Source organism: Harpia harpyja, chromosome 4, assembly GCF_026419915.1.
Source record: "Harpia harpyja isolate bHarHar1 chromosome 4, bHarHar1 primary haplotype, whole genome shotgun sequence".
Classification (NCBI taxonomy): domain Eukaryota; kingdom Metazoa; phylum Chordata; class Aves; order Accipitriformes; family Accipitridae; genus Harpia; species Harpia harpyja.
Genome location: NC_068943.1, coordinates 39,316,343 through 39,336,007, shown reverse-complemented (window position 1 = coordinate 39,336,007; position 19,665 = coordinate 39,316,343). Strand labels below are relative to the sequence as shown.

At 44.7% G+C, this 19,665-nt stretch overlaps 1 protein-coding gene across 4 annotated transcripts in view; it reads left to right on the top strand.

Annotated features, from left to right (window-relative positions):
- PKNOX2 (PBX/knotted 1 homeobox 2) overlaps nucleotides 1–19,665 on the top strand; it is an 87,736-nt gene that overhangs the window by 39,024 nt on the left and 29,047 nt on the right. For 2 of the 4 annotated variants that reach the window (XM_052786237.1, XM_052786239.1), the window contains exons 2-3: nucleotides 12,855–13,006; nucleotides 13,341–13,426. The gene's annotated coding sequence lies outside the window, so the exon portion shown is untranslated. Of the gene's footprint in view, nucleotides 1–646; nucleotides 773–8,560; nucleotides 8,665–12,854; nucleotides 13,007–13,340; nucleotides 13,427–19,665 lie in introns of those variants that run through there. The other 2 variants (XM_052786236.1, XM_052786238.1) reach the window with 2 other exon arrangements.

Genomic DNA, 19,665 nt, shown 5'->3' with positions numbered 1-19,665 from the left:
AAAGACAATGATCTGGGAACATCCTAATGTTGAGTTTCTGGATGTGAACTTTATGGCTTCTGTTCATTTTGTTTGACTATTAACCACCATGAATAACAGGTCAATGGTGTGGGTTAACACCACGCCCAACACTCTCCGGGGTAAATGCAACATCCAAGCTTACTGTCAAATTGCCAGATTTCATTTTGATGGAAAAAATCCTGAAAATATGCATCTTTCCATGAGAAACATTGGATTTGCTGGAACTGCATTTTTCATGGAAGACCTCTGTGATTTTTTTTGATGCACACTGAGTGCAGACATCGGTAATAACACCTTGTACCAAGGTGTGCCGATCACATGCAGCTTAAATCTATCACAGCCTTACTGCAGGCTATTAATAGTTTATTAACTCCATTTAAACTCTGCCTAAATGCTCCCGGTGTGCCAAGTGTCTCTGCATAGAAATTATTAAGAAAAGAGGTTTTTAATTGAATTACGGAGTGGTGCCAAGGCACGTTTGCAACCCGCACCATGCCCTGCATAGCCACATTCTGCAAATATTCATGTGCATATTCACTTGCAATGTAATATTGGTTAATTTTAGGGGATATGCTCCCTCTTTCCATACGGATTGAAGCATTGCGGGAAAAAAATTGCTTTTCAGGAGCTTGTTTCAAGCAGCATTTCTTGCTGAGCCAACTCAAAGCCTGAGGTTTTGCATGAGCAACCAAAAGTGGACTGAAGTTTGCAGGGATGAATATTTGAAGACGATCATCTCGGAGTAACTCAGGTAAGGGGAAAGCCCCACATTTTAGAAATCTATTCCCATAACAAGAAAAGAAGAGTTTTTCCAGCCTGCTCCTACCTATGGGGAAACTCAAAGTTTGGGGAAGGGCTTAACGGATGGTGAAAAATTTTCAGGTGCTGGAAGATTTTATGCCCCAGAGATGGGAACTTAGAATTTATATTTGCTTTTATTGCTGATACTCGCCAAGGGGGGATCCCGTCATTTGATCTCAAGCACTCACTTCCTGCCAAACACAGAAAAATACTTTTAAAATTCATTTTCTGCCCCTCTTTTCACTTTGCTGTGATGTTTCTTTGTCTCTTGTTGGTCCCCGGGTATCGAGAGTCAAGCCGGGACATTAATATTGATGCGGACCTCGGTTATTAGGAGCTGCATTTCTGAGTGTGCCAGCAGCATATAAATACTATTGCTGGGTAATTAGTGAGCATCAAGCTGAGTTTGGATTGAGCAGGACTTGGTGTCCTACTTTTGGGGTTGGTGTTTTTTTTTTGATTTTGCACCGGGTTGTTGGGGTTTTGCCCTGAGTAGAAGCCAGAGAAATGGAAATCCCAGCTCAGGAGTACCTGGATGGTCAATGAAACAGAAAGAAGCAAAACAAAGAGGAAAAACTGGAAGAAAAAAGATCTTCCAGGGTTTTTCCTTTTTGAAAACCTCCTGTATTTGAAATGCAAAATCACTTCTCAGTTTCTTATTCATTTTTCACCTTTTTTTTTTGGTTGCTTCTATTCCTTCTTGCCAGGGTGGGGTTTCCTGGTTTGTGATTTCTCTTCCTGTGCCCCACTTTAATTTTTCTCCTCCAGCCTTGTAAAAGTTTTGAAAAGCTTCAGTGTTGCCAAAGGGCAAATGCAACTGGGTTGCTCTGGTTGGATGCACCTGAAAAATGGGTGCTCCTTGCATTTCCTCGCTCTCCAGCCCTTTTCTGGATGGAGGAAACCCTTTTATTTTATCATCTCCCCCATTCCTTTCTTCCCGGTAATTACAAGAAGGGTTTTTCCATCCAAGCAGGGATGAGGAGGCATCCCAGGCTTGGGGCTCTCTCACTAGATCCTTCCCTTTATCCCATAGCGGGGCTTCAATTGAAATGCTGTGTGAATAATTTAGGGGCATTTTGCATCTTTTATACCTCTGAACTTCCACTAAAAGGGGTTCTGAGGTGCTGCTGCCTGCAAAATAGCAGCTAAAGGTGAAAAACCCCTCAATTTTACATGAGCTAAAAGGGACGTGGATGGGGAGCAGGTCTTTGCCAGGGAAGCCTCCAAACACAAGGAGGTTTAACACATTAATTTCACATGTTAACATCAGAGAAAGGGTGTCTGCAGTGAGTGCAGTTTGGGCCCGGTGTTTGCCTGCCTGGAAGCATTAGGAGAGTGGGGAGGTTTGGGATTTGTCATCCTTTGTGGGGAGCCATTAGGTAAATCACTGCCATGTGCTGCACCTGGGGGAAACCATTGCATCTTACTACACCTGGGGGTAAATCACTGTGGCTTACTGAATCTAGGGGGTAAGTCATTGCATCTCACTGCTTCTGGTCATAAATCACAGTGGCTCACTGCTTTTGGGGGTAAATGACTGTGGCTCATTGCGCCTGGGGTAAATCATTGCGATTTACAGCATCTGAGGGGGAATCATTGCATCTCATTGCATCTGGTGTAAATCACTGCGTCTCACTGGACTTAGGGTTGAATCACTGCGCTTCACTGCTTTTGGGGCTAAATCATTGCATCTCATTGCATCTGGGGGTAGATCACTGTGTCTCACTGCACCTGGGGGTAAATCATTGCATCAGTGCCATTCACTGCACCTGGGGGTAAATCACCATCTCACTGCACCTGGGGGTAAATCACTGCGTCTCACTGCTTTTGGGGGTAAATCATGGCAGCTCAGTGCACCTGGGGTTAAATCACTGCTGTTCACTGCCTTTCAGGGTAAGTCACTGCAGCTCACCACTTCTGGGGTTAAATCATCGCAATTCCCTGCATCTAGGGTAAATTGCTGCAGCTCATTGTATTTGGGGGGCGAATCACTGCAACCAGGGGTGCAACCTCAACTTCTTGCCCTGCTCCAAGCTGTCCCCATGTTACTGTCCCCCCCCCCCCTTTTTTTTATTGCACCTCATTTGTTGGCTTTCTCTCACCATGGGGGTGTTCTGTGTCAAATCTTCGTGTTTTCAGACCTCTTTATCGCTTGAGGCTTTTAATAGGTTTGCTGGGAGGAGGCGCAGCCTCGTTAGTGGCGCGCTAATGGGAGCACGCCTGCATCTCCCTGCTTGCGGATGCTCACGGAGGACTTTTCCTTTTGGGGGCTGCCTGCATCCCAGGGCTGTACGAGCAGCAACGTGTGGGCTTTGGCAGGGCGTCTGCATCAAGCTGCTGGAAAAGATTTTAAATTCCTGACTAATTTCTTTTCCGCGAAACAAATGAATCTTCAGAAGGGCCTTTCCTCACAGCTGCTAAGCCATTTAATTTATCTGAGTCATTTACAATTTGTGATGGGACTGTTAATAGCCTGATGCAGGGATCAACATCACTTAGACGTGGGGGTTGGTTTCTTTTTTCTTTTTTTTTTTTTTTCCCCTGCCTTTTGGGTTTTAATTTCTTTCTGGATTTGCCCCCAGAGGCACAAAACTGTGTTTGGAAAACGTCAGCTCTGTCTCCCCAACCCCTTTGTCATGCCGGGGCAGCTCGGGCTGAAAGTGCAAACCGCAGCCCACCCATGGGGACGTGCCGCCCTGCTACTACTTAACTGCTTCAAAGTACCTGTCTGTGATATGAAACATGCCGTAAAATGAATGTATTCCAGATGTCCCTGCAAATTCCCCTCAGCTTTGCCATCCACCTGAAGGTGGCTGACGCGGCAAGGCTCCTCGGTCCCCACTGCCTCGCTCGCTGCTTGAAGGAGCGGGATGGTGGCTCATTTGGGGTTGCAGTTTGGGGGGGTCGCCATCACCAGACCAGGGTGATGCCACCAGGTCCTGCCCAGTGCAGTGTGGGGTGAGGAATCCAGCCAGTGAGGTCCCAGGGGGTGATTGGCCTCCTTGGGATTGGGGAAGCAGGGTGTGTCTCCATCCTGGGGTTTTGGGGGGATCTTAATCCTCATGGCTGGAGGGCATCTCTCTCCTTGGAAGGTCTCCATTCTTAGGTTGAGGGATCTCCATCCTTGGAGTCTGGGGAATCTCCATCCTCAGGGTTGTGAGGGTCCTTGGGTTTTGAGGTTCCACATCCTCAGGGTTAGGGGGATCCCTGTACTTGGGGTTAGGAGGATTGCCATCCTTGAGGTTTGGGGGTCTCCATCCTTGGAGTTTGGGGATCTACATCCTCAGGGTTGGGGGAATCCCCCTACTTGGGGCTAGGAGGATCTCCACTCTCGAGGTTTGGGGGGCCTCCATCCTTGGGCTTTGGAGATCTCCACCTTTGGGGTTGGGGGATCCCCATCCTTGGTGTTGGGGAGATTCCCATCCATGGAATTAGGAGGATCTCTGTCCTTGGCATTAGGAGGATCTCCATCTTTGTGTTTTGTGGAGCTCCATCCTTGAGGCTTGGGCATCTTCACCTTCAGAGTTGGGGGTTTTTCCATCTTTGGGATCTTATTCCTTGGGTTTGGGGGGGAATCTTCATCCTTGGGGTTGGCAGATTTCCATCCTTGGGGATAGGGGCTCTTCATCCTTGGAGGTTCTCCGTCCTCAGAGTTGGGGGATCTCCACCCATGGACGATCTCCATCCATGGATGGAGGACCTCTGACCTCCATCCTAGATGAAGTCAGGATGACCCACAGCCTCCTCCATACCACAATACCCACCTTGTGTAGGAGCCATGGGGGGTCCATCCAGGCTCATACCTTTGGACAACTGCAGTTTTGGGATGATGGGAACCTGCACCATGAGCAGAGCAGCTTCCTACCTTCCAGCCAGCTCAGCAAACATGACCTTAATTTATTTAAAAGCTCCACAGAAAACACGTCGGGGTGTGTGTTTGCTGTTGAACGGGGTGTTTCCAGGAGACATGGGCAACAATTTCTTTGGTACGCCCTGTATTAGGTCCTGGTTGGCTGGGAAGACCATAGAAAAGCTGGAATAATGATGGTGTAGAAGGCGATGAAGTAGGTACAAAAGCGAAAATTACTATTCATCGCTAATATGTTGCATGGCACTAATTAATTTTTAAACAGCCTCACTGGGGACCTCATTGCTAAAACATGATGTTTTCTCCTCCGGCACCATAACTGTTAACTCAAAACAAAGCAGAAGAAAGCCAGAAAGGATGAGGAACCGCAATGTCCATCAGACTGCAGCCGAGCCGCCTGCTCGGAGATTTCTCTGATGGCCAAATCCTGCCACTGTGCTTGGGGGGACACGCTCTGTTACACCACTCCAAGGGCATTTTTTGGGGGGTGAGGAGTCAAATCCAGCTTCCCTGGAGTGCAGAAATGTTGCCTGAGCTGTGAGCATGCTGGGAGCAAAGGGAAAAGCTATTTTCAGCTCTGCTCTCACCTGTCTCACTTTACCCGAGCGTGGCTTTCCTGAATATTTGTAGCCGTGTTTTATTACCGGTCTTGCAAGCCTCAAACTGGGGGGATTATTACCATGGCACTCACTCACATGTAATTTATTTAATTCAGTCTTTAGGAATGCTAAGAACAGACTTTCCTCAACATTTTCGTTGTTGCTGACATCTAGATCAACACCCAAATATATTTATTTGACATTTACCATCACATGATATATAGAGTATTGCTCCTAAAATGGCCAGAGCTGGAAATGCTTTATCTTCCATTTATGTTTAATTATTCTTTGATTATTTGGACACTTTTCTTGCCACCACCTTGAGTCCACCTATTAATTCCATCCTTTTAAGCTTCATCTTCTCCAAAAGAAGGGGAATTTAGCAAGCTTCTGCAAAGCTATTTAAAAAAAATGTCAAGTTCAGTGGTTTTACTTCCACCTCCCTGTTTAGCTTTTTATTTTAAAATTAGGAAATTTGGCGGCTCAGGGCAAATCTTCCCTGCCATTCTCTGGGGCTGATGGGTACCAGGATCTGGCCTGAACCAAGTCGAGCGTAAAAAAATTACAATTGCACCATTGCAGTGATCTTTTTTGCTGTTGGGGAGAGGGTTTGCCTCATGCCGGTAGCAACCCCGGGGTCACAGAGGGCTGCAAACGAGGGGAGCACACACGCACCCCCAGACGGGGCGATTTCTGTTTCCATATGGAAAAGGGATGTGGCATCTGGTTTCACTCCCAGCAGCTGGCAGCTTGAAGCCTGTGTTTTGCATGGTGCAGAATAAAGAGAAAATAAAGTGTCGAATTGTTTGGCATTATCAAGGATTTCTGCTCCCCAGGACTCCTGCATAAAGAGATGGAAATTTTAGCTGCTAGAGCCAAGAAACACACAGAAGTATATGAATTTATTACATTTTATCTCATTCCCCTGCAAACAGCGCTGGAAATGTCAAAAGATCATCTATTGTTTCATCGTTTAGAAAGAATTTTTGTTTTCTAGTTGTAATTTCTTTGATGGCTGGCTGTGGGGAAGGAAGAGAAATTGGAGCAGGAGATGGCAGGGCTGCAGCAGGTTGAACGTGCAGGTTTGTCTGGCCGTGGAGCTACATGCATTTAAATTTCTCACATCCCGGGTTTTTAATTTAACAAATGTAATTAAGGCTGGGGTAGGTACTCGGATTATTCATTTACTCCAGATGGAAAAAATTAAATTGAATGCAAATTCCGTAATCAGACATGAAGTTGAGGATGTTGGACGTGATGGGGAAGTGTCAGCACATTAATCGGACCGCTTTCCCTAAACAGCACCTAAATCTAAGAGCCAGGGATTATTTGAATAATTGAGGTGGCATTTGATAAGGTATCTGATTGCTGATATCTCCTTAAGATGGAGCCCTAATTGTAATTCTCCATCAAGAAGGATTAATCTGTGTAACAGGGTGTGCTGGGAATAGTGTGGTGTCAGGCTGCCTCCCTTGAATTTTGGTCTTTTATCGAGGGCTGCCATGCCCAGGGAAGGTGCCAAAGTGATTTATCGCTTCTCCTGTTACTTTATACGTGAACCAGGAGGTCCTCAGGTAGTGTGGCTGGGCCCCGGGGATCCAGGCATCCAAGGCTGCCCGAGTCCCAGCAGCGTTGCCCATGGCCTTCAACGTTAGGTCTGTATTTTGGAGGTGCCTCCCAGTATTGGAGAAGGATGCATCATTGCATTTTGATGTCCCTTCTTAGTGTCTTCAGGGCACAATTAAACCCCTTTTTCCCTGTAAAACAGACACGAACTGTTCCAACTTCAGCAGAAGACCTTGTTGGAGGACCATGACTCCATCCACAACACTGGTCATCTGATGGGACCTAACCTTGATGCTCTTGGAGGCCAATGGACATTGACCATTGCTACCCCAACTCAGCCTTGGCTGGGGTAGCAAGAGGAGCTTCCACTTGATTTAGCAGCAGACACTTGGTCATAATCATAGAAAACTTTGTTTTGCATTTCCAAAGCAGTTATGCATTCCCATAGGAGAAATAACATTTCTGTAGAGTCTTTTCACTGCCAGCACTGTTGCTTCCTCTGAAACCAGGCATGACAGGGTGGGGAGATGCGGATGGACTTTGCTTCTTGAATCCCACACCTTGGGTGATATTAGAAATGATTTAAAGTGGTGAAAATGCCAATTTAAAAAAAAAAATTATCCATGTTGAAGATCCAGACTTGTAAACAAATAATCAGCGTGGTTGTTCTTTTTCACCTCTTCTATCTAGCAGCAAATGAAAAAAGGGAAAAAGAGATGAAAGAGGGCAGAGGGGTAAAGCTTGAAAGATTTCTTTTTTTTTTTTTGAGAACGTGAATATTTTGAAACAAAATGTAAATGTAATATGAAAAAAGTGTGTTGGGGAGAAAATATTCCTGAGCCCTACTGCAATCATTGGGTTGCCTGGCAGTGAAGAGGACAGATGGTATTTCTCCTGTCTCTAAAGTAAAGCCAAATGTGGAGATTTCTTATTTCTTCTTTTTGTCCTACCATCCCACCTCCTCCTGTGGCTATGTGCTAATAGCCACTTCTGCTAAATGGGTGCATTAATTGTCTCAGTGATGTGATTTTAGCCAAGCTCTGAGCGGTGGATTCGCAACCAGAAAGGCAAGATTGATTTCCCCTCAAAAAAACCCCAACTTAAATCACTTGAGATAAGTTGGGCGTTATCTTAAGGTTGCAAATTGCTTGTTTGCTCCTCCAGCTGGAGCTGTTAATTCAGAACAATTAACGTGCCGTTTAAAACGAAGATGAAGCATATGGAGACGGTCCTGGGGAAAAGAGCCTGTTTGGGATGGAGAGCCCCAGCATTTGCAAAATCGGATGGATAACTCCAGTTTGTCTTTCTTTTGAGATCCTGGCAGGGGTGTGGGGAATGACACGAATACTGGGGAGTTTATGCCCCAAAAACCCCTGTTGAATGCTGTTTTGCTAAGTTGAGTGATGCTCAAAGCAAGAGCCAACTGGGTCTCTAGACCCAACTAGAAATAAAGTGCTGACGTTCAATACTGGGGTGAATTCACCGTTGAGAGAGAGCTGTCACCACCCTGTCCATCCTTAAAATATTTATTCTTGATGAAGAAATAATGAATCCTAAAGTGAATCCTAAAATAATGCCTAGTTTTTTCGATGAGCCCCCTTTGCAGTGCCACGAAACGCTGCTCTGGCTTGATCCTTTAAGCCTTTTTGCAGCTTCATTTCAGATACCTGCCATCTATTTTCTCAAGTTGCCTTTTTTTTTTGATGCGGGTGAAGAACAAAAGCCTAAATCTGGAAATAAACACCAAAATACACCAGCAGTGGGTGAGCTCAACGTGCTTAAAATACTTCTGGGCCAAGGAGCAAATAGGTGAGCTCCTTTTGTGCAAGAACATGAGGCACTCTATTAGATTTTTATGGGATGCTGTGTAAAATACTGCAACAGTGGAAGATGTTGCATTTTTGCAGCCCAGTGGTGGCTTACAGGGTGGTCGATCCTTCCTTCCATCCTTGCATCCATGCATCTGTTCATCCATGCATTCTTGCATCTGTTTGTCCTTGCATCTGTTCATCCATGCATCCATCATTTTTGGTCATGTACCTCTGACCATAACTGCACACAAATTTTATTAAAGGCACCCAAAAATTTGTTTTTCACATGAAAAAACCCACAAATCTGAATATTTTCCCTTGAGACATTATAGGCATCAGCGTGGCCCAACATGCAGCAGCTTTTCACATCCCTCCCAAATGGTGGGAAAATGTGCTTTTCCACCCCAAAGCTAGCACTAGGATTTCAGTTTTGGGAACCCCTGCAGCATGAACCTCCCGAAACCTGTGTCCGCCTAAGCTGTGAAAGCCAAGCAGGTTGTCTTTAAGAGCTTTTTCTGCAAACCCTTTCCTGTTATTCCCCGATCCAAGGATGGATGGAGGCAGCATCGGCAAATCTGAATAACTAATCAGAGTCCTCATTAACCCCCCGCCGAGATGCTCAAACATTCACTTTGCTGTTTGTGAAGCAGAAAAAAAAAAAGGAAAAGGAAAAAAAAAAGCCCACAACCCACCCTGCATTAAAATTGATGTGTTATTAATCCCACTGTTCCAGGCCTCATGGGTACCGAATTTTCCTTCGTCTCGCCCGAGGCCGAACAGTATGGTGCCACTTCTGCAGGACACTTTGACTTTCCATTATTTATCAACACGGCATAGCGAGGCCGCTTTTGTTCCCTGGGCCCAGATGTGCGCACATGTGCACGTCCAGGGGTGTGGGGGGGTCTAATATTTCCATACGTGCCCCCTTTGGATAATGCAAATCGCCTATAGCGGGGCTCCATCAATGGACTCGTCTCTCTCGGACTGCGTTTTGCGGTGAAACGGCCTTGCTTTTGCAGAAATAGAGAAATATTGCGTGCGTATGGGCATGTCTTGCATCTTTTCACTCTGAGTAAGGATGGGGTTAGTGCCTCATCAGGTTTAACTCGTGGGACTGGGAAGGTAGAAGGATGAAAATACCATATTGCTCTTGCACCTTTGAGCATCCCCAAGATCCAGCCCCAGCCCTTACTCAGAGCCTGAGGATGCTACAGAAATTGCACCATGGAGGGAAAAAACCCAACAAATCAGAGGTTTTTATTGCAATGGTCCTCATTGCAGATGGCAGTGGGTGTTGCCAAAGTGCTTGGAGAGTCATGATCGCCCCTTGGAGCTCCTTAAAGAGTTAAACTGAAATTTGAGCTTTGATTTCTGCCTTTCTACTATTTTTCGTGTGTACGGGGTTTCTTCGGTTGTCCCCATGGGTGTAGAGTTTGGAGTCAGTACAGCTTGCTCCTGGGTGTAGCATGGGGTATAAAAATAATTCAGCAAACCCCAGCAGCTTTGTTAGGGATTTCACCATTCATTGTTTCCACTTAAGTCAGAGGAGCTGGTATTAAATATGTTAAAAATATCATAGTCACAATTAAACAGCATTTATGTGATGAGGTTGGAAGCATCATGATCTGCTCACATTGGAAACAAGGCGACACGACAGGAAGACTTCTTACTTTAAAATCCTAGACTTTTTGCAAAAATCCTGGATTTTTTTTTTTGCTAAATGTCAGCTTTATTAGCATTGCCTTGCACTTAATTAAATCTTTATTAAGAGGGTTGCCGTTGGCTTTTTGCAACCTGGGTGCATGCTGAGGTCCTGGGATGCTGGGTTCTCATCTCCGCTGTTGGATGCTATTCAGGTCAAGTAGATCCGGATTTAGGGCATTTTGGGGGATTGATTAGGGCATTTGGGGGGATTGATGGCTTGTCATAAATGGTGTCTTATTTATGACCCTCGGGCAGCTGCTCCATTCAACCATGAGTGTCCGGGACACCATGTATCTTGCTGGCTTGCGTTGCCCGTGGTGGAGCATATTGAAGGAGGCATCTCCTCCGTTCCCTTTCGCATCGGGAGGACTTCAAAGGCCTCTGCTAAACTTCAAAGGATGCCTTTTGAAGTTGCTAGAAGTGTGCGCTGGCTCAAAAAGACTTATCTCCCTCTGCAAGGGTGTTCAGGGAGACGTCCCTGGTGGGGTTGGCTCTTGGTGCTCTTCGTGATGGGGACAAAAATGGCATCTTTTGTGCAGAAGCTGCACAAGCCCGTATTTTTGTCCTACATGCATGCAGCATCCAAGACCTCAGTCCTAATCACCTCCAAGGATGAAAATCAGTCTACCAGAGCTCTTTTAGCACTGGCAGAGCCTTATTTATCTGCTCCTTTTCCTCCAGTCTTTATGTTTTGTTCGCATGGCAAGCCCAGATGACAAAAGTCTCTCCCACGGGATGGAAAAAAGTCTTTACAGGGATGAAGGATTGCTCAGAAACATGAGCTTTTTCATCACGCTGTCAGGACAAATCTAATGCAAATCAAGTCCTGGGTCCTCGATGTGTATTTGGCATCAGCCCGTGCATGCTCCAAGGCACAAGCCCATAGGGTTTTTATATTCTTGATCATAAATATCCTTAATATTTCAGCTGCTGTTGCGGTGGAAGAGTTTCGGACTCGAGCCCCTTCTGAGCACTTAACATAACCCAGATTAGGTCTCTATACCTCTCAGCAGGACCTATGCTTGCCCGAGAACTCAAGAGGCACCTGGACCTTTCGCCCCTTTCACCAAGTTTTCCATGTTTGGGGGTTTCTTCCCCATTTTGCCCTGGAATCACCCAGTTGTTTCCATATCTCTCCTTGGGCAATGGCCTCGGTGATGTCCAGTTTTCCAGAAATGGTGCTTCCTATGCAAGCTTCCCCATATACCTCTGTCTTTTGGACCCATATGCCTGGCTGCGATGATGGATACAGGCTGTGAGGGCACAAAAATGCAAGTGTTATTATTGCACGGGCTTTGGGATGGAAGTAGAACCAGGGGAAATTGTTCTTATGGATGTCCCATATGGCCTCACCATGCAAGGTGACATATAGCCGAGATGCATCCCTAAGGTGTGCCTTGCTGATCTGAGGAGCTCTCTGGAGGTGGTGTGTATCGTAGTAGATATATCACATATATATTGGGGATCTTGAGGAACTCTCTGGAGGTGATGTGTATCTAGAGGTGCATATATCAGATGTACAATTGAATCTGAGCAGCTCAGCACACCAAGGTGTGTATATATATATATATATATACACACTAGACATATATCAGCAATCTGAGGAGCTCTGTACCAGGTTATATATATCAAGGCAGATATATCAGATGTATATTGAAGATCTGAGGAGTTCTCTAGAGGTGATGTATATCATGCTAGATGTATCAGATATATAATGGAGATTTGAGGAGCTCCAGTCAGGTGACATATATCAGAGATGTATATGTCAGATGTATATTGGTGAGGAGCTGTCTAGAGGTGATTTATATCAAGGTAGATATATCAGATGTATACTGAAGATCTGAGGAGCTCGACAGAGATTATGTGTATCGAGGGACATATATCAGACATATATTGGAGATCTGAGGAGCTCACTACCAGGTGATATATATCAAGGTAGATATATCAGACATATATCGGAGATCTCAGGTGATGTTTATCACCTAACATAGAGGTAATATCTGGAGGTGATGTATATCAAGGGACATTTATCAGATGTATAATGGAGATCTGAGGGGCTCGATAGAAGTGATGTATATTCAGAGATCTGGGGAACTTTCTCTCTTTTATTCCTTTTTTTGCAGTCAGACACAAAACACCGCTGTGGCCATGCTGATCCTTGCTCAGCCCATCTTTGTTTTTCCACTGGATTTGTTTAGATGGGTCTACACATTCCAACCACAGCCTCCATAAAGGCCAGATCCTTGGTAGATGCAGCATCATCTCTAACATCTGTGTGGACTTTTCCTTATTAAATAACGGCTGGGAACTCCCCTGTTTTTGAGTTAATGGCTCTTCCATAGTTTGTGCTATCTGAGCCCAAGTGTAAAAGCACTTTTACACTCAAGCGAAGATTATAATTAACCAGGGGGGTGGCGACAGCCAGCGCAAAAGGGGAGCATGGCCAACAGCAATGCTGTTTCATTGCTTTTTTCTCCTTTTCAGACCTGGATTGTACCGCTAAATCTCAGTGAGATCCCGTCCCGGGGATTTGCTGCCCTCCAGGAGCCGAAAAGGGCAGGACGGGACTACATTGCCTTTCATCCTCTGCGGATAGACCAGCAACGAGCACGCCTTCGTTTTCTGGACACATCTCGGTTCGACCTCTATAAATCTGATTTATTTTTTGTCCTTCCATGGAGATGTCCAAACCTGCATGGGCAAAACCCTGGGGGTCCGATCTAGCTCAGCCATCAGCCCTGCTTTCACCTCCAAGGGGATATCCCCACCTAAGTTTTCCTTGATTCCTCCTATTTTCCCCACTATACTACAAAAAAAGTGCATTAAGAGTGGACTTGCCCACCATGGCTTCTCTGACGCTGCCAGAAGACCTTCCCTAGTGCAGAAAGCTTCATCCTCTGCTTAATATTTCACCATCTCATTTCATCATTTTCTCTCAATATTCAAATATTTCATCCTTTGCTTTCCCAGGTTGTGATTCCTACCCAGAAAATCTTGGTTTTGGGGTGGCAGGAGGACGCTTGCAGGGCAGCGGCTCCCCGAGCACCCCCCAAACGGTAAGGCTGCTTTGCTTTATATTAATTAGGCAATTATATATATTAATTGCACGATTATATGTATTAATTGAGCAGGATGTGGTGAGTCGTGACCTTGGTGGGGCTTTATTTAGGGGAATTTCTGCTCTTTTCGGGTACACCCGAATTATATCACCCCTTCCCTAAATGCAGTGAGCATTTAGCGGGGAATTATAGTTTTTTGCTGTGTTTTGCTTTGTTTTTTAGAAATCAGGCTGTGCAGAGAATCTTGCTTTAAAGCTCAAGTATTAAAAACATGTTGTTATGAGCCCTACAAGCCATGGCCAGCCTGGAGGAAAACACAGATATATTTTTGTAAAAATACCCTGAAATATGGGTTGCTATCACTACAAAATTTTGGCACATCAGTAGGATGTGGAGAAATGGTCACCAGCTAAATATAACGGAAACATGGAGCTTAAAATAAGATGTACATGAAACCAAGGGTCTCGCAGTCCTTCAGTCAACCCTGACTGCTAAAATTAGGGCTTGACAGAGTGACAAATGTGCTTGATCTGTGCCAAAACTGTAGGCACCCAGCAGGTGACAAAGAAAATAAAACCCCATTGGCTGCAACTTTCCTCCTAAAGGAGCAAAGAGAAATCTTTGGTCACTGAAAATGGAGGGGCCACCTTCAATTTGTGCAAATATCCTGAAGAAGTGCCTGATTTCTTCCTAAACCGGTGATATGTAGGGTGGGGGCATGTCAGGGGAAAACGCAAAAGCTTCTTTCGGTCCACAGTGCAGCAGAGCATCTTTTCTTTGAGTCTTTTCTTTTGAGTCTTGCCTTCTCTGAAGGTCCCTTTTAATAAACAGCAGCCAATAACGGCAGGATTATTTCCCTTAGGCTGCCCTTCCAGCACTGATTCTTGCTGGTGACCTTCCCTCAGCCAAAAAACCAGGATTAAGGATGTGATGAAGCAGCTGAATTTCTCATTAGTCTGGTTTTGCCCCCTTTCTAATAAAGCTACAGGTTGGGTTCACTTTGAAATGACTTCTCTGGGGGGTCTGTGGGGGCTTAGGATCACCTCTTTTTGGGGAGATCCTCTCTGCCTTGATGCCTTCTTTCCAATCAGTATTTTGATGTGAGCTGCCCGGTGCTTGCGTGAAAGGGCTCAGTGCCCTGCGATGTACTTTGGGCACATTGGGTTGTCCCCTTGGAGGAAACTGAGCCCATGGAGGACAGAAGCACGTGTCTGTGGAGGACACAAGTGCAACCTGGCCTGGGAAGCATCTCCAGCAAGAAGACCAAACCCAACCTATTCAGCAAATTGTGCCAACAAGGTCCAGACACCTCCCACTAAAGATGCAGAAAGATGTGGTGATGGGTATCCACCTAATTACCTTCTGAAACAGAAGGCTGGCATTGCTCTAAGTGGTTAATGATAGAAATTATCTATCCTGAAGACATCTTCTGAGAAATAACTTGGCTCCCCTTGGCCTTTTCCACCTTGTATGTGGGTCCCCCCACTTTGCAGGCACAAAATCATGTCGGCTTTCCTCCTCCTGAAGCCTGTACGTCCACAGAGATGCACCTCCGAGGCCAGGTCGTACCTTTCATCACTGTGCAAAAAAAGTCGCAAAAAAAATTGGCACACTGTCTGACACCATAAACACTTCCCAGTCCTTTTTTGTCCCCAGTTTTCGCATTGTGTTGAATTCAGAGCAGGCTGAACATATCTTAGGGTCTACCATTCAGAGTAAATGGAGAAGACAGTGTAATTAAGTGTAATTAAAGGAGTTCAAAACTATTTGTAACTCCCTAGCTAGGCAGAGCTTGTATAAATCACCGTGTCACATCTCAAATCTCTCTTTTGTCATTGAGGCTGGAAATATGGGAAAAAAATTGCTTTCAAATGGGCAAATGAAAGATATTTAAATCGAGGCAATTAATCTAGCAGCTCACATCGCAGTCTTTGGTGTCTTGGCTCAGGGCTTGGATGGGGACAACTCTCTGCTGATACCGGGAAGGAAAATCTTATTTTTGGCTTCTGGTTTGTAGAGTCATTTCTCATTGGGAATTTTGCATTTTAAAAGGAAATTCCGGGGGGAGGTAAGACCAGAAGGAGTCAGAGGGCTGCAAGAGAGGGATGCGAAGCGGAAACTCAGCGAGTCAGGAGCTCTGATTTATCTGCCATATGGGAGAGAGGAAAACAGCCGGCTCCAGAGGGATTTCTTTCCCTCTCCCAAAGGGAAAATTTGCAAGCGTGATAGCAGGATTTAGCAAGAAACGAGGCAGATTTAAGGGAGGAGAGGGTTTTATTAGGTGTGCTGCGGCATTGCTCTGTTTTCGGGGCTTTCCCACGAGAGGGGAAGTCTTTGCACACTCCTGTGCGCATCTCGCCCGTGTTTCTGCAGTTGGGTTAGGTCTGCTGCTTTTACCCCAATTTCTGCAAGCCCACCAAAAAGCAGGTTTCCATTTAGACCAATTTCTGCAAGCCCACAAAAAAGCAGGTTTCTATTTGTGTTTACCTGGTGCAATTACTCATGCAGGTGTTGGGAGATTTGCATGAAGCCTGTGGGTTTTGATTTGCAAAATAAACACCCCAAAAAGGCATTATTAAAATTTGCAGTGTTGCTCATGGGGTGTTTATGGGCTGCAGCAACAGTTGCAAAAAGTCATTACATAGTTTGTGGTGGGATCTTTGCTGGAATTGCTGGCACACGTCTACTTTGAGGTTGCGGGTGAGTTTTGCACTGGTGTTGGTCTGATTTGCAGTTTGCAATATTTGCGCTGGCTGAGAAATTGGTGAAGGACTGCAGTTGTCAGTTTGGGGTTGAATAACGTGGCTGATGGTTAATTTTTTGCTGAGCAAGACTGGTTTTGAGTATGTTTCTTCTCGACTGCCCATCCTCAAAGCAACAGCTCTGACGTCGCCCTTGCTGGTGGAACGGAAGACGTGTAAAAACCCCAAATCTCCCATTTTCCCAGCACCTTGTTCATCTCAGACCCATACTTAAGCCTCTTCTTCCAGCCCATCTCTCCAAAACTCATCATGTATATTTACTGTCATCTTCTTTGTCCTCCAAGAAGCTCCTCTGAACCTGGCTGGGACCTTGGGGCTGGGACCTTCCCATAGCAGGACTGGCGTGGGATTGAGATTTGGTGTTTGCACGATGGAAAAGTGGGTGCTCAGTGATTCCTCTCTCATGGGATTAGCAGGTTGCAATTGAAAACAAAGCACAAGGCAAGGTTTGAAAGCATCGGGCAAGATTTTGATCATAAGTTATTCACAGTTAGTTGCTTGCAGTGAAGAACTGTTGGAAAATTAATCCGCTCCCTATTTTTTGCAAGCACTCTCAAGGCAATCAGAAACTTTTCCTGGAAATTGTGTCCAGCAAGAGGAAATTTGCGCATTTTTTCAGTTCCACAGCTACGTTTCACTTCAAAGCTTTTTGATTTGCCCTCTGAAAAAATTCACAATTTGCTCTTTTGGGAACTTTTGTTGGGCCGGGGGCTGAATTGCACAAAATGCAAGTATTTTCAGGTTACTTTGAAGGAGCTTCTTTGATGTTTCCCTGTGCCAGTTTGTTTTGGAAGGTGCTTTAATGGTGTCCCTCTATAAAAATAACACTTTAAAATGTATGTAGGTATCTCAGCTCTCCACTTAAAAAAAAGAACAAAGTTGTTTAATGCTGCTGTTCAAGGTACATTAACCTTGTCTACTAAAGCTCTGACTGGCTCTTGCAGGTTTTATTCTTGTGTTTATGTTGCAGAGATATCCCTGGAGCCTTTTAGGGTTGGGTATCTTCGGAGAGGAGAGAAATATTTAGTGGTAATTGTTGTTCTCATCAGAAATTCATTGTGGCAGCTCCCCGCTTTCTATGGAGCTGGAGTTGGGAGGAGGATTTGCAAATATTAAATAAATAAATGCAAATATTAAATAAATAAATGCTGTTTTCCCCTGCACCCAGGGGAGATATCCCATCCGATGACAAACCAAACCGGTGCTTGGCAAGAGGTTTTTGGCATTGTCTGACATAGTGTTTCCCTCTCCCTTTTACTGAAGTGCTTATGCATTGACCCAGAGCTTTTTTAGGAGAAAAAGTAGAAAAGGGGTTTGCTCTGGTCCAGGGTTTATCCTGCAGAAATATCAAATCTCCATCTGCTTTACCCTGTGGTTGTAGCAGAAGCACAGACTCGATTCATCCTTTTTTATTGGGAAATAACGTGATAACTGGATGCTAGGAAGGTTACAAAGGTCAGCATTTAGGGAACCAGCATCTTGGCTGAGACCAAAAGATGCTCCCAGTGCAAAAACCCTCCTGGGTTTGGATAGAGGAAATTTGGCTACCAAATATTCCTAAAAAAATTAAAAATCTTTCGTGGCGCAGTGGTATTTCTTGCACAAATGCTCCTGATATCTTCAGATGAGGCATCATGCGAGCCCACTTGGAAGCAACTTGAATGTGAGGAATGACCAAGAATGGGTGATGTCTTGAAAAATGGGATTCTTCCCCATTTTCAACCATTTAATAGCATTCGGTTTATTTTTAATGAGCTCAGGGTGGCATAAGGGGGTTCCTTTAATAGCTTGTGAAAACCTAGTGTTCATCTTTCAGGGTAATGGGTGAATTTTGGTAAAAACAAAAAGGGCAAAGGTTGGCAGATAGAAATGAGGTGTTCAAGAGCAAGAGGGTCACTCTCAATTCACTTTATGACCAATGAAGAGTTGGCATCACCCGCCAAGGGTGAACCTGTCCTCACTGGCGGTTCAGAGCAAGATGTATCATCCTCTGGAGGTGCCTCTCCCTTCCCCCTCAGCTATATTTCTTAATTTTAACTTAGATATATGCATATAATGAATGCATATATCATAAACTTAAGCATGCACAAGCCCTCCATGAAGACGGAGGCATAAAAAACTTGCAACTCACTGTGAAGAGAGCATGACTAACACAGCGTCATTGCAAATCTTAAAAAAAAAATATATATACCCTTTAGAAAAGGCAATCTTCCCTTCATACAGAAAAATACCTTCCTGTGGCCAGGAAAATGTCTTCAAGTATCTCTAACAATTTTGAAACTTTGGGTAGAGAAGAGGAAATGCTTGAAAAGCTGATTTTCTGATTTCTCACATTGAATCCTCCATTATCAATTGCATGTTTTGCTGCGGGGGAGAAGCTGCTGAATGAGCTAGAAAAAACGATCCCCATTTTCCCATTGATTTGGAAATAAGAGTTGCACCTTGCAAAGCTAATGTTAACATTATCCACTGAAAACACTTAACATGGAGTCCAACAATATGATTTTTTTTTTTTTTTTTGCATTTAGCTCTATTTCTAATACAGTTTTATGGCTGTTTTATTAATCAACAAGGTCATATCCACCTGGGGAGTGGTGAATGACTGTCTGCAATACTTTGATTTTTTAAATGTTTTGAGGCATCAGTGACCCAACCCCCCCCCCAACTTCTCAACTTAGTCTTTAATTATTTTTATTTGAAAGAGAAGGTAATATATTGCTGGCAAAATGCAGCCTATAAATCTGAGACTCTTTTAGGTAGAAGCAAGCTCTTCGGGAAATACATTTTCAACTTAATGGCAATATTTCAGCGATAGCTGAAATAATTTTATTTCATGAGGAAATTTAGGATACTTTGATCTCAGGTCACTGCCAAAACCTAAAGTACTGCCACTTCTGGAAATGAAAGAGCCTTTATGGGTTTTATTGCTCACCATTTCTTTCCTCTGTGTAAACACCCCGGGAGTTGGCTGCAATTCTTGCCCTCCTCAAGCCCCAGCGCCCCAAAATTCACTCTTCGCCCAAGATTTGATCATTGCCTTGAGCTGATCTGCAAGGGGTTGGCAGGGGTTTGGCGATGCTCTGCTCCTTTCGTCATCTGGATGCCTATGGTCAAGAGCTCATGCAGCTAAATTGATTTCAGAGGTGGGAAAAAAAAAGAGGATTAATGCATAAAATAAAAACCATAAAAAATAAGAAAGGATTAATGCATAAAATAGCAACTTTCGACCCTTCCCTGTGTTTGGCTGTTGATAAATCCATGGGGCTGACAGCTTTGCGCTGTTATTCTGAGATTCATGGCTGGGGGCTCCTGCGTGAAACACCCGTCTGGCTTTTCCCGTGAGCGCCAGGCGCTTCCCTGGATATTTACGGCACCTGAGTGCATTTGTTTCCCCCAAGATAAATATACCACTATCGGCAACAGCTGTCTCTCATTTTTATCCTTTTTTTTTTTTTTACATTTAGCTGTAAGTCC